General features: G+C 37.4%; 1 long non-coding RNA gene across 2 annotated transcripts in view; it reads left to right on the top strand.

Moving 5' to 3' along the window:
- LOC135329348 (uncharacterized) overlaps nucleotides 1-15,315 on the top strand; it is a 197,723-nt gene that overhangs the window by 20,251 nt on the left and 162,157 nt on the right. The window lies entirely within an intron of this gene.

Here is a 15,315-nt window from a genome sequence, read left to right as displayed (position 1 = left end):
TTGTAATTCTGTCTGGAATTTATGAGGCTATCAAGACAGAAGCTTCCTGAGAATATTCCTGAATATTTTGACAGTTCTGGATTAGATTCAGGCATAGGTCTATGTAATTGTTTATGTTCAGCAAAAGCATCTAAGTTACCTGATGTTGTTGTGATGTTTCTGGCTTGAAATTTCCCTAAAATCTTGGGATTATGCTAGAACTCAGTTCCGTCACATCTGTAACTTTCTGGATTTGCCTGACTGCTTTGTATGACATGATGAGGTCACATTTCTATAACATGACACCTATCCCCATGATACAGCTATTCAGCAGCTTCAGCAAGATGCATTTGCATCAGAAGTTGCCTAATGTGGCATTAGCTCACAGCGTTAGTGTGCCAGTGTGAATTTACTATGCCTCACAGGACAAACATTGTTTTTCAGCCCATTAAATGTCCTCTGGTGGAGGAAAAGCACTGAATGTTAAAAGCAACACAGCTGCCTAATCTGACTGCCATATAACCATTATTTCACCTTTTCACCTCAGATTTGTAAAGATTGGTGCCTGAGAAATTTGGTTCTCCTTTCATATGCAAATGCCATGTTGAGTTCTGCACTCATAACACACAAAAGTGGATGGATTCATCTCCTGTAATTTTAGATATCTATATTGCAGATGTTCACCTTGGGCTGTCTTTAGTGCCAGCTAAAATAAATAAACCCTTCTGGGGCACAACTCCCCTGAAGTGTTTTAGGTGCCTACCTTTGAGGATGTGGAGAATTAAGCTTTGAACACCTAAGGCCTAAAGTCACCTGCAGTGACTGTCAAGAGGGTCTAAAATTACTAACTTAAATATTGAAAATTTCTGATTTCAGTCACATGAATCCTCCCTAAGAGGCCAAATTTAGGCCTATCAAGTACCACATATGGCTATTTACTGTTATCAACAGGGCACAGCTTATGTCTGCATAGGTAAGTATAGGTAAGCATATCACTAAGTTTTAAACTGCGGTCTCCTTTGAACTTGTCTGAAGCATGGGCCTAACTTGTCTGCTGACAGACAAGAGATCTGGCAAAAAAGGAACTTTTAGCAGTATTTCAGTCTTAGGAGAGAAAAAAGCCCAGAAGGTGAAACTAGACTCATTTCCTGGCAATCAAGAGAAAAATTCTACCAGTGGGGATAGAGATAAAACTAAATGGCTTTCTTCATTGCCTTTCAGATTTTTACTTACTGTATTTGAGTCATCAGTTCTCTGTTTCTTGTATAAACAGATCACTTAACTTTTATTTAGAATGAGGCAGATTTACGCTGTCTTCTTCTGGAACCTTTCATAGTTGCAATCAAAGGGGAGATATTCTAGAGGAAATTAGAAACAGGCATTCCTGTGAGTTCAGTATCAAGTGATAAGCTTCACAAAAGCTTACAAATTAAAGAGACTCTTTCTTTGACAGGTAGGAAAAGTATGAAAGCAACATAATCTAGAAGTCATGGCAAAAATAATGACTTTTAAACACTGGAGGTCCCTGCAAAAATTCTGAAAAAAAAAATACTATCAGCCTGTTTTCTAAAAGAAAATAAAGGAAATGTATATATGTAAGGTTCTTTTGTTTATTTCCAGGAATGTGATTTCTTTTTTCTTATCTTGTGGCTACAGCTTTCCCTAAGATAAAATAATTACCAAGCATAAGGCTAGTGTTCTGACATCATTAATAATATCATGAAAGTTGTCTTAAAAGACATCTATGGGATGTGGCTTTCAAAAATGTCCTTAGCAAAATCTACAATTTTGTTTAAAATGGAGTTACAACTTTGAGAACTGTAAGGGTGTCTGCACATAATTTGTTTGTTATTTGCAGTCAGTTTTTTTTTTCTTCATTTTACTTAAGGACAGTAGGATAGCTTCATAACATTGGTTTTCTAACTTGAGGGCTCTTGAACTGTGTCTTGAAGGAGAATGGAAATAGTGTTGTGGGTTTTTTTGTTTGTTTGTTTTTTTCCTATACCACAAGAGCAATGTTCAGCTCAAAGTAACATTGAGCTGTATGCAATGTAGTTGAGTCAGGAGATCAAGAAATTTCAAAAATCATATTTTTTTAGTCATCTCTTGTCAAAGTACTTGTCCTGCCTTGGGGTGCACTCTGTGCCTTATTATCAGATGATATTGGATAAAACCATTGTTTCCTGATAAACATTTTCTTTTTTTTTAATTGCTACCAAATCTTGTTTTTTTTCCCCTCAGAACACCATAAAATTCAGAAAAAAAGTAAAATGATGATAGCTAGAATATGAATAGACTAAAGATCCATTTCGTGAACTCCCTATTCTTTAATGACAACCACATTCATGTGTTATAAGAAACATTCTTCAGAAATTTGGGGTTGTAAAGGCAATTCTTTGTTGAATGACTGTGTAATCACCTGACATGAAAGTTAGACACTCACAACAATACTTTATTCCAGAATTTGCTGAAATACAAGGACAGCTAACAGGAGCCATGTATGCTTAGAGCCTTCTGGTAACAGGCAATTCATTTTTACACTGAGCCTCATGTCCCTTGCATTGAGTTTTGTGTGGAACCACTTTTGATGGTCTACCCCAGGAAACAGGCTTTGGGAAAACTGTGGTTAGACAATCAGACCATGCTGTTAATAAGCCTTATTTTGTCTGCAACTGTTATGAATTGTCCCTTGCCAAACTCTTCTATGCCTTCCATCTTGTAAGGCAACTTTAGATTATTAAGAGGACAAGCCAAAATGGTCTTTTAACAGAAATCTATTCTTTTGGACAAACAGGACTGGGGTGAGATATGTCTGCAGAAAATATTGGTTTGGAAAAATTGTATCACTGCTTATGGTGGTTGTAGCTCAGTTGTTTCATAGACTCATGACATCTCTGTGGATTAGGCTTTTTGTATGGAGTTTGTCTGGCACAATACCTTAATTAGGGATTATTATGATATGGCAGTGTTGATGTTACATTTTCTAATGTATACAACCCTCCTCCCTCCTGTAAAAGCTTCTCAAGCATACCAAGGAAAAACAAGAAAAGTTTTAGGTGTTATAAGAAAGTGAGAAAAGCTTTACATTTATTTTCTTTGCAGATCAACCCTCAAGGCAGTTTGCCCTGAACTAGGTTAGCCCTATGGAAAGTGTGAGCAGGAAAAATGCAGCCTTCCAGATGTCTGAAAGTTTTCTGTTCCATGGTACTTTGAGTTAAACATATTGCAAATAACACTCAAAAGGTCCCAGAATTAGTGAATCAGTGACATTTCAGATTTTTTTTGCTAGCGTTGTCATATTCAAAGCATTCCAGTGAAGGCCCAGGTGTCTATCACATCCATGCACAAGTGCCAGCAAACTTTTCTGTGTCATTAGAGGTTTCCATTTCCTTAGGAATCTCTGTATATCATGAGTCTCTGAGGCAGGCAGCAAGGATTCAGTCTGGGTAACAAATGATGAATGGGAAGTTTCTGCTTCCGTGTTTTTTACTGTTCAAGGCACATTTTAAGGCTGAATGACAGCTCCAGGATCACACTCTGTTCCTTGCACATCTGGATGAAAAACAAGACAAAAAAAGAACCCAGGTGCCCCACCAGAAATGGAAATATCTGTTCAAAAGGCAGCCATTACCATTTTGGGGGCCAAATGCCAGTTACCGATATGCTGAGTGGGTGGAGAGTGTCTGAGGTACTCTGCACCCAGACACTGTGAAGTAGCAATGGTGTTGTAATATTGCTGCTACTGATTTAAGAGCTGACATTCTCATGGGCTATTCAAGAAAGTTCAAAACTAGGAAGAAATCTATGGTCGGTCCTCAGTCATACCCTTAAAAATGTAATGGCATTTTGGCCCTCCCTGCTCCCTGCAATACATATTTTTTAGTTTCAGAGTATTGGTAACTCAGCACTAGCTGTCTAAAAGAAGGACTTCAAAGCTGCTTTTTAGCACTGGAGGGAAAAAAAGGAAAAGAGAGCTGGATGATACCCTTGAACAGTTGTGTGGTTTGAGAGAGGATGCTTCTTTCTTTATGTACAACTCAGAACTTGGGGACCTTCTGAAATAGGTCAGTCAGCCATACAGAAGGCAATGTGGCCTAACTGATAACAAATATTTCCCTGCCGAGAAGCAAACCCTGTACTGAAAAGATGTGAATCTATGTTCTGCTCTCAGATTGAATGCTTCAAGTTTGAAATGAAGGAGATTCAACTCACAATCGGACCAGCAATAACTATACTGAAATTCATTACTCATTTTGAAAGCCCGAGAGCAAGAAATAATTGCAGAGGTGCAAAGGATGAGTTGTTATTGTGTGTCACCCTGATAAAGCTTAGATATTGCATGACAGTCACACACACTCCTATTTTAACTGTTGCTGCTGTTCAGGAGTTCTGCTATAACTAATAACGGCCATTGTCAAGGTTGGCCATGGCCAGTATTTCAAGACTCTACTTCTCTATTTTTCTGCTGTATAGAGTAGGTACTCAAATACTGAGTTCATTGCTTACTAGATAAGTTTTTCAAATATCTTTTGCAGATATATTTTGTGTTCTCTAAGAGATTTTAAGAAAATATTTCTATAAATTCAGGATTTGACTATACACTCAGTAATTTTAACAAACATGGACATCTTACAATAAACAAACTTGCATCTATCTTCTGCTCTCTGTGTTTTTCAGTGTGCTTAGGGTTCATTCTTATATGCGTTCCTATCAGTTACACAATTGGAAGATCATATCAAGTGCTGGAAATTTGGAACAACTTTATGGCTGCAATTAAAGAGCAGCCAGTAACTATTTTCCAGCTTTATAAAAGCCACATACATCCAAGATGCCAGATGCTTAATGGCATCAGTGAGTAGGTTCCACATGTCAGTAACATGTAAATGATATTTTCTAAATAAAGTTGTTCTTTTCCCTCTCCATGAAGACAGATAAGAGTAACACCCTCTCCAAAATTTAGATGTACTAGGTCAGTTGGGAGAATTGTAAATAAAAGTAGTTGCTTTTGTGGTACCGCAGAAGCACCCATTAATGAAAATATGAAACCTCCAAGAACTAGCAACATACCACTAGCGATCATCTAACTACTGAGATCCTAGGCACTTCATTACAGATTGACTTAGATGATAGAATGAGGCTAGTTTCTTTTCTTGTCATAAAAGTTGTAGACTTGGATAGCTAAATGTTCAAGCAGCTCTCCAACTGTTGCAGCTCAACTGTTCTTGAAGCAATGCATTTACTTTCATATTTGCTGTTAATACTACTGAAATTTCTTTCAGAAGGATTCATGATAATATTTCAGTAACATTCAGATCTTGAGTGAATTGCATAATTGTTCTAGGATATTGTCTCATTTCTACAATAGTTTTTCTTTCTTGCAAAAATTTAAAAGCAAACGTAAAGAAAAGATGAATTTACTAAACATAAAGCTGGGAGTGCCCCCATGGAATGAAGTTATGTGATGAGACTAGAGTGTTCTGTGCCAGTTACTGGGAAGAGAGAGTGCCAAGAAAAGAACAAATGGTGGAAAATTGGCATTTAAATAATTGTAAGGGAAAACAGAGATTTCAATAGGCTATCATTAAAATATGGGCTAATATGGGCTAAAATATGGCTTATAAAATCAAAAGCTGGTTGCAATTTTGACAATTCTAAGTTGGCAGGTGCCTTCAAACAAAATTACACTTTTCGTCTTCTCTGGAAATAGTAGTTAGTAATACTTAGATATTTCTGGCCTGTGGGACCCCAAAAACAAATTGGTGCGCTCAGATGAGATAGTAAAGGGTGGCTCATAGAGACTGGTGCCAGTTTGAACCAATTCAGAGAAATGTGGTAATGAAGACTATCAGTTACATAAAATGGAGTGTAGATGAGGGAGACTATGAAGTTTTGAAAAGCTGTGCGTGCGGATGAAGCTAGAATGAGAAGAAAAAAGCCGGTCCGAATTGATTTAACTGGCACAGGGCTGAATGGTTCTGTGAAGAACTGAGGTATTTTTGTAGGGTGCACTTCCATCTTTTCTTCCTTCAGCAAGAGCATGAATCTGGAAAGTATGTGCTAGCCAGAAGTAGCTAAAAGTCCATATGTTACCTGTTTGTAGGAGAGAGAGGCCTACTTTGGATAACAGAATCTGAGGTCTTCAGCTACAGTCAGTACCATGAGCTGCATCCCTGAAGGGCCTCTCTTGAATGCAAGACAGGGAAGGGGCTTTGTTTCTTCTGTGAAAGTGAGGAGGGAAAAGCAGCATGTTCTTCCATCTTACCTGTTAACTTACTCCCAGAAAGAGAAGAGAAAAGGGTTGGCTTTGAAGTCAAGTGTTGTCATCTACAAAACCATAGAGAGTAAAGGGTGTTTGTCCCTCTGAAATCATTCTCTCATTCAGAACATATTAGCCCTTGATCTTAGATTAAAAATGAAATGTAAAACACTATCTGTGTAAGCTAAATACACACAATAAAGAAGAAAAAAAGTCTGTGATGAGCCATGTAGTGAAATTGACCTACTTGGCCAAATACCATATATAATTACTGCAAAAATCTGAGTAGCAAACTAGAAATGTTCCCAAGCAAAGCTGATAAGGAAGTTCTTGTTTTTTTTGCAGGAATGCTACACTGCACTGCTGTGGCAAATTCTCATTAAAAAAATCCTTAGCACAACTAGAGTGGAAAATCTATTTTGATTAATGTGGGTATTAACACTAAAATATTAAAGGCGAATGTCAACATTTAATATAACTATTTGTCTTATTTAAGCCCTACACTCATGTAGTCATATTGTTTCTTTTTGTTTTTTTTTTTTTTGTTTTTTTTAAGAGAAGCAAGTGTCAAGAGAAAATGCATTCTACTTTCCTACTGTCCTATTAGGAGGTGATGTTATTGTTTATGTTGTGAATCTTTTTGCTGAGTTCAGCTCTCCAATTCAGATCATTTATATTGCAGCCATGGAATCAGAGAATATATTTGGGCTCTTTATCTATATATTTGCCTCATTAAAGGTAGCAACAAAAATAGTTGCATGAGAAAAGAGCAATGTTCAGTGACGCCCTTCCACCAATATTGTTTAAAATTTACTAATTCATATTGTACTGCAACAAAGGCATTGTGGATTGCAGGCAGGATGTCTCATCTGGAAGACAGAAATAACTGTGGTTCTGCAGGGAATAACTATGTGCTTGGATATTATCTTCTATGGCTTACATGATCCTTCTTAATTTTCATTCATATTCATATTCAAATTCATATTAAGACTTGATTTTCCCTTAAAGATTAGAAAGGCAATCTTGCAAATGCCTGAAGACAGTAATTCTATTACCTCATCAGATGTGTACATGTACACTGTTACCATTATTTGTGTTAGGCATCATACATGCAAAGAGCAATAAGATTTGAAATGCAGTAGGAGATCCTGTGAAGTTATCTGACATCAGTACATTCTGATCCCTTGCTTCCCCACCCCCCTTCTTTTTTAAGGAAATATTTGTGAAAATTCTCAGTCTTTTATGTGTTTTCTGGTTTTTAACTTAGTTCCAGCACAGAGTACAACAGATTGTTAGGAAATGCCATGAAAATATTTCATATTTGACAGGCTTTAAATATGATCTTCAAAAACCCATAAGGCACAACACACAAAAAGACAAAACCACATAAGATATTTTTGAGAGATGTAACTTTCTTACTATTCATGTTAGAATCCATTCAGTAGTCTCTTCAGGACTACTTCAGTGGGATTTCTCAGGACTAGGTTGCTTGCTAAAGGAACCCCTGGTAAACAGATTAGATTAATTCTGGGTCACTTCAAGGAACACTGGTGTTAAGTTCAAACTGCAGTATCCTATGGTGGTATCTGAACTTTAGGACTCAAAGGTAGCTTCCTACCTTGCCTCCAGACTTGCCTTCTGACTTTTGGTTGAGAAAAAGCTAAATATGTTCAGTCCTGCTGTTTTATCCCACCTTTAGCTTGCAGGGACACCCCAGATTCCAATGAAAATTACGTGGACAAGGAGGGAGCTGTACTGCATGCCAGCAGGTAACCTAGTCTGGACAAGATGTTTTCCAGAAACACAATTTTCAGTTTTGCTTGGCATAAAAAGTCAAAATGTTCTATCTGTGAATTCATTTTCATTATGCCAAACCCAATATAGATTAACAGAATATAAATTAACAGAATATAAATTAACAGAAACAATATCTCAACCCTCAACAGAGGTACTGGCTGTCAGGAAACTGCTGCTCTTCTCTACACCACTCCTGTGGGACAGCTCCTTGATTGGTGGAAGTGCTCAATTTTCTGTCTACCCTCACTGATCTTGCTGTAGGGGAGCTGCAGCCCCAGATGTAGAAGGAACAAAAGTCTTATAGAACTCAGTTCCCAGATCCGTTCAATTTAAATTACCCTGAAATGTCTCATATATCAAAATTGTTTTGTCTTTTCTGATGTGACAACAGCTGAAGAAGAGCTTTTATCAGTACAAATTTTTCTTACAATTCAAGATTTGCTCTTGCATCTGTTTGTTTCTGATATGACTCTTCCTGTTGTGGTCTGGTTTAATGACAGGATTAGTGCACTTGGGATCAGAAGATGAGAAATCACTTGGAAGGTGAGGACCTCATCAGCCTTTAGTGCTTCTCTCTCCCCATTAATCTTTTCTCTGTCTTTTCATATTAGATTGTGTAAGGGGTAATAATGTCTTTTGTAGTTTGTTGTAAAGCAGTTATCACAACTGGCCTTAATGTTCTCTGCTAATATTATATTGTTTTTATAAAGTGCGTACCATGTTTTTCTTAAGAGATTGATTTGAGAATGTAAGTTTCATTGTTTATCAGAATCTCCTTGTAATAATTAACTAAAAAGGTATCCACTCCTTTGCTTCCCATACTCTTACAGAGATATGGTAGCAACACAGTGAAGCAGAAATAACTTCTAGTATTAGGTTAATGAATATCACGTCGCCTCACCAGCTCTGACTTTTGTCATGTTGCTCACAAAGAGGAGTCAGTGTGAGAGGCGTGCAGTGTTTACAGAAGAGCAGTGCAGAAGCATCTGCCAATAATACTCAGTTAGGTAGCTGGCCACAAAACATCTAGGTAAGGCCGTCAGAGTTGTGTGAGAAAGATGTTTATCACCAATACTTTTATGCTAGTGTCTTATTGTGATATATGGATTAACGAATTTATTGTCAATTATCCCTTGAGGTCTTTCTCGCTGAAAACAACTACTTGGGAATGAGAGAAAAATAAACAGAAACTTTACAGTGTAAAAGTATCAAACACAAAAATTCTTGCATTTGTCAATGGTAAGAGTAGAGGCAGGAGGAACAGGTTAGCACTCAGTGAAATACGTCTTCAGCGTACTGAGCTCTAGAGTAGAGGGTATCATCGGTCTAGTCTGTATTCGGCTTCCCATCATTGTTTTGAAATTAGGAAGGCAGAAAGAAAAGAAAAAGAGCATCATTCTTTCAGCTTCATTAATTTCACATATTTCCATTTCAAATCATAGAGAAGGCTTTTTGACTAGCTTAGACTTCTGATAAAATAATTCCCTTCATAAACTGATGCCTCTTCTCACACAGTGATCATCTAAAGCTCTTTTGACCAAAAGGGATCATGGGTTTCTGTTTCAGTGTAAGAGACACAAGCTCTTCAAGGGAATAGGTCTGTTCCTTGCTGGGTGGAAACAATCTTAAGTAACTGGTAGAAAATCTTATTTTAAATAAATTCCTGTGCTGCCCCCAAAGCCATTCACTTTTTCCTGCCATTGCTGCAACCAGCACTAAAGTGATGGACGAAGCTCCTTCCAGCTGCGGGTGGAAGGTGTTTTTCCCTAAACCGAGTCCCTTAGGCCCTTGTGGCATTGGCCATGTCAGCGTGCCTCTGCTGGGCGGCAGCCACCTTCCTGATGCCGCATGCCTGCAGTGGTAGTGTGGCCCCTTGCGGCTGCGGCAGGATGGTGAGGGCAGCACGGCTGGGTGCTGGTGTGGGCTCTGCAGTTCCCATGGCCCTGCAAGGCCCAGATGGTGCTGCCTGCAGGGATGACTTGGAAATCTGGATCTGAGTCACTGTGCTGACACCACCGAACCACCCTGTATTACATGATATGACAGCAAGAAACTTGTGTTCCTGTACTGGTGGTGGGCCCTCTTGCAGCTCTGCTTATGATTACAGTCTTGCTGTGTTCTCAATAAGTAATGTAAAACTTATAACTTATTGGATCAAAACACATGTTTTTTTGGGGGAAGGGGGAAGGATCTGTGTTTTGCGAGTGTGTATTTTGTTTTCTTTTTACGTCTTTGGCTTGGCAAACGTGAAGTAACTGGACTAATATATAAAGAATGTTCTGGGACACATGGAATGAAAGCGGCAGCTTTACCTTATTCTGGGATGACCTGACCTAATGGTTCTGATGCTTCAGTACAGTATCTTCGTATTCCTTGTTTAGATAAACATTTCCAGTCAAAACCTCGGTCTGAAAAATAACTGAAGTTTTTGTACAAACTGTGAGTTCAAATCTTGCCTAATATGGACCTCTTGTTTCAACTCTGTGACTGATCAAAACTTTTGTCAAATTTCAGAATAAGACAGCATGTTTCAAAGCAAATTGTCCAGGCACAGCAAATATTATGCATGCAGCTCAATGAATTCATGAAGAACAGATGTCATTTGCAGTTAGAAATAAGAGTAGGCACTTATGTTTCAAATTATTTAAGCATATGAGTGCAAAGAACAACCAAAGGATTAAAAATAAAATATTTTGCCTGTGTTAGTGCAAACTACATATTCACATAGTCATTTAAAATCATGCTAGGAAAGATTAATAATCATCTATTATTGCCAATAGGTTTCTACTTAGAGACCCCAGCCAAGATTAGAGAGTCCTACTATGTTAGGCTATTTGCAGATATCTAGTAAAAGATTTTTAAATTTCTCTATCCAGAGAAATTTATAATTCAAAAACATATGGTGAAATAGTTATTCACATGAGTGGTTGCTTGCACAGATATACGTCATGATTTTCACACTATGAGGTTTTCTGCTTCCTCTGGAGCGGCATCATAAAAAGACAACATCTCAGAAAATACCTCCTAGTGTCCAGCTGCTCTGGGGAAGGAGGGAACGGTCCCCCCCATGCCCAACATGCTGCTGCAGCTGCATTGTCCTCCTCTGTGGGATATTCGAGCAGTGTGGCATCTCTGCTTCCTCATCTCTGCTCGGCGTAGTGGGGGTGAAACAGTTCCCGCTGAGGCACTTGCGCTGCCCCATCACTGTGCGGACTGGACCACGATTCCTCTCAGGCCTTTCACTGAAGTTAATAAAACTACTGTTTTGGAGGACAGGTGTCATAGACTAACCCTCAGTTGACAAGGACGATGGAGTAAGAAGATACGTGTGGCAGGTGGGAACAGAGGGCTGGAAAGCTGGAATGTAAAATGAAAAGAGTCATTGGCATCATCGCATTCAGAAATGGCCAAGGTTGAATCGTGGTCCCAGTCAAGGCAAGTGGAGTGCTGCTGCTGCTGCTTTCATTGGATTTTACACCTAAACTACTTTTGGAGCCAGAGAATATGATTAATACCACCGAGTACAGAATGAGGCAGGATAGTGTTGTGAAGCCAAAAAAAAAAAAAAAAAAAAAAAAAGAAAAGAAAAAAAAGAAAAATGATATAAACTAAAGAAAAACCAGTACACAAAATAAACCATCTCTCTCAAGCCACTCTACCTCATAGCAAGCATGCACTACACATATACCTAGGCATAACTTCTCACTTTCCCTTTGCCTTTCACCTTCGATGAAGAGTGTGTAAGACCTTAATTAACTGTGAAAAGTAAACAAATGCAATAAGCATACTTCTGATCGTATCAAAATCAAACAGGATGCTGCCCTGCAATATCATTTTTATTTAAAAAGATACAGTTTTTAATTGAGTTTAGGTTTTCTTAGGAAAGCTATCTAATATCAGAAATTTGCTTATTTTAGTGGGTTTTTTATACTCTGCATTTTATCCCCCAAAATATGTTCTGTTAAAAATAACTGTTTATGGAATGATCTAGAAAATTAATCAATATGCCAAAGGTGGAAAGGCAAAAATTGAAAACAATACATGTAATAGTTATGCAGCTCTGAGATAAGACTTTTCCAAACTGATTGCAAAAATTCATAGAGCTGTAAATCTATACCTAACACATTGCAGCTGCAGTTACTGCAAAATGATTTTTGCTACATCTTATAATATAAATTATCATAATTCTGGGAGTATAGACCATTCAATAACACTGTGTACTCAGAGAGGAGTTCAGCTATTTGCCTTTTAGTTTCATACGCAACTTTAACTATGAAGTTAAAAAGATAAATTAAAGGAGAATTATAAATAATATTATAGTTGAGAGGTATATAGGAGAATTCCATCTAAGAAGCACACTACATCTGTTAAGCATAACTCTTGAAGTATGTTGTAGATTTAGACTCATTTGTTGCTCATGGGTCTGTCTTTGCTGAAATCAAAAAACAAATCTCTCATAAACTTTCATGGGAGCAGTAGTGGTGCTTGAACGGCTAATTCATGTTTTAGGCTGAGAAGTACACAGCCATTTCTGTATTTAGAAAGGCATATATTTAACTTTCTTATGGCTGTTTCCATGAATTCTGTAATCACTTTTATTTATATACTAGTAAAGTTAAGGATTTCATTTCTCTACAGTCATCATCTTTCCAAATTGTACCTCTTTTCTTTCATAAAGCATCAGTAGTTGTAATATCCACTTACCAAGGAAAAATAGTCCTGCTGCACCTTATATATGGTATTACAGGTATAGTGCATAATCGATTAATGATTGCAGAGGCCTATTGATATTTGTCTAGGCATATGTGCTTGTATCTAGCAGAAATGGCTGATGCGGGTGAATGTTTTTGCGGGTAAGAGGATCAGTAGTAGCATATGCCATAGAAATTGTGAGCTACTTAGGGAACCTAACTTATACAAGGGAAGTCGATAGGGAAAATGCAGACGTGGGACATGGAGCTATCATTTTTTGTGGCTTTGTCACAGCTAAGGTCGTTATCATTCTTCATTGAGCTGACTCTAACCTGTTGGCATTTGCAAAAATAGAGTTGGGGATGTATTGCTGTGTGGAAGAACAAAAGATCAAGACAAAATGTTTTAATAATGGAATTTCCCGTGTGATGAAAATTTTGATTGTCTGTCAACTCTTTTTAGAAGCTTCTACAAAATCTCTCAAAAGAATAAATGCAGGCAAAACAGTGAAGAAGAAAAGCTAGCTGTGCTATTCACACCAGCACAAAACTGGATCCATAATCATTATACCTCCATATAATAGAGATATAAAAGAGATAGAAGACCATATTTTTAATGTAATGTTCAATCTGATCATTAATAGCCAGAAAATAACTTTCTCATGACACTGAATAACATCTTAAAGAATATTTATAGTAGACTCAGTTTTAGTCTGTATGTGGTGCCACAACCACCTTCAGTGGTTGTTAATACTCTCATATTCTAACTCTTTAAAACTGTACTTTTTTTATTATTTGCAAGAACTTTGAAAAGAACTTTCAAACTGTGAAGTGATATCATTGTGATGCAATAATATATTAGTAATTTGACCTTATTCTGAGTATAAATCAATCATAATACTGAGTAATCAAAATTTTAAACTCATTAGAAAAGGCTAGATTTACAATTCGTATGAATTTACTTAGATGAAAGTCTGAATTATTCTAGAACAAGATTAGAAAGGTGCAACACATCTTAGCTATGCTCTCCCATCAATATGGTGCCACATGATTTTGGTTTCTTTCGATCTTTTAGATCCATGCAGAGTTGCATCTCCTTAACATAATTTTGAAAGATACCTTTTTCTATTTTATTTTTGAATTTGACTCATTTAATCTATAGTAGTTTTCATTGGAAACATTCAGCGAATTAGCAAGGAGAAAAAAAACTACTAACTTAAGTTTAAAACAGTGTACCCCTGGTTTGTCTTCTGCCATAAGCCTCTTCCTCAGTTCTTGACTATTCTCATTATAGACTTCTTTATAAACCAGAGACCTATAATAACAAAATGTAATGGCATGTAATTCATACAGTATATCTATCTGCCTTTAAACGTGCCCGTAATATTGTTCCCTTGGGATGTCAATGTTTGGAGGACATATTCTTATTTTCAAACATATTTGAATTTGAAGGTTATTTTAGAAAATCAGGTCTGGCCAACAACAAGTTGCAATAATAAAGATTAACAGGGATGACAAAACAGGATAATCTACTAAAAACCAGCATGAGATGAAATTAAGTTTATCTATTAATTTTAGGAGGAAATAGCAACAAAAAAGAGTTTTCTGGTGTTCTGTTTATACTCGTTCTCCAGTCCCTCTTGGCTGGGTGCAGAGCGTTTGCAGGTGCAGATCAGTATAGTTCTGCTGACTGCATGAGGCTGTATGAAGTTATCCTGGCCCAACATCTGGAAACCATGTTTTAGCAGAGTCTTAGGCCTGCTACAGATAAAAGTTGTATACAGAAAATGTTATTCTGCATTTCCTGTACTCTTTCCATACGGTCTTTTCTTTTTCTTTCTTTTCTGTTGACTTCTGTCTTTCTGGTAATACTTCCAGGCACTGCCTAAGAGCTGCTGCATTATAATAAAATAATAGTTTGGAGTTTAGACCCAGAAAATCTGTCAGTGGGCTAGTTTGCTAGAGAAATAGTTGCTTCATTTCCCTGCAATGCAAAACTGACTGTACAAGCTGGTGACTTTCATGTACTAGGGAGTGGTTTGAGAAGGACCAAGATAAGAGAAAGTAAAGGTGTTGTGAGCATAGATATATGAGTACAGGATGGTTTCTGAGATCAACTGTGCGAAGAAAACTGAGGGGAAGAGGGAAACACACTAGACTATGCCCTTTTGCAATGAAGGGAAAGAGATTATATTCATTTGTGCCATTTGTCTTCAAATAGATTTTCAGGATTTTGTTAATTTATGTTTTCAGTTGGACATAATAAGGATTATCCAGTTCTCACCGATCTTGGCCAAGGAAAAACCTTTTAACAGTACCTCTGGCAGTTAGCAGAAGATATTCCTATAGGCAGCGTTAAAGGCCTTGGGCAATTGCAATTAAAACAACCAACCCCAGTGTCGGCTTATATTTTCTTCAGTATCTGAATTTAATCATAATTACGGTCTCCAGTCTGATCCTGTACTCATCCGTGAAAACCCTTTACTTTCTTTTGAAAGATTTTCTGCTTACCATGAAATAGGTGGAAGAAAACATCAAGTGTGTTCATTGAAAATTCATGGCCTAAACAGCAAAAAGATCATTTTTACAGCT

The sequence above is a fragment of the Dromaius novaehollandiae genome, chromosome 1, assembly GCF_036370855.1.
Source record: "Dromaius novaehollandiae isolate bDroNov1 chromosome 1, bDroNov1.hap1, whole genome shotgun sequence".
Classification (NCBI taxonomy): domain Eukaryota; kingdom Metazoa; phylum Chordata; class Aves; order Casuariiformes; family Dromaiidae; genus Dromaius; species Dromaius novaehollandiae.
Note: the sequence above shows the minus strand (reverse complement) of the source record. Positions and strands in the feature narration are given on the sequence as shown.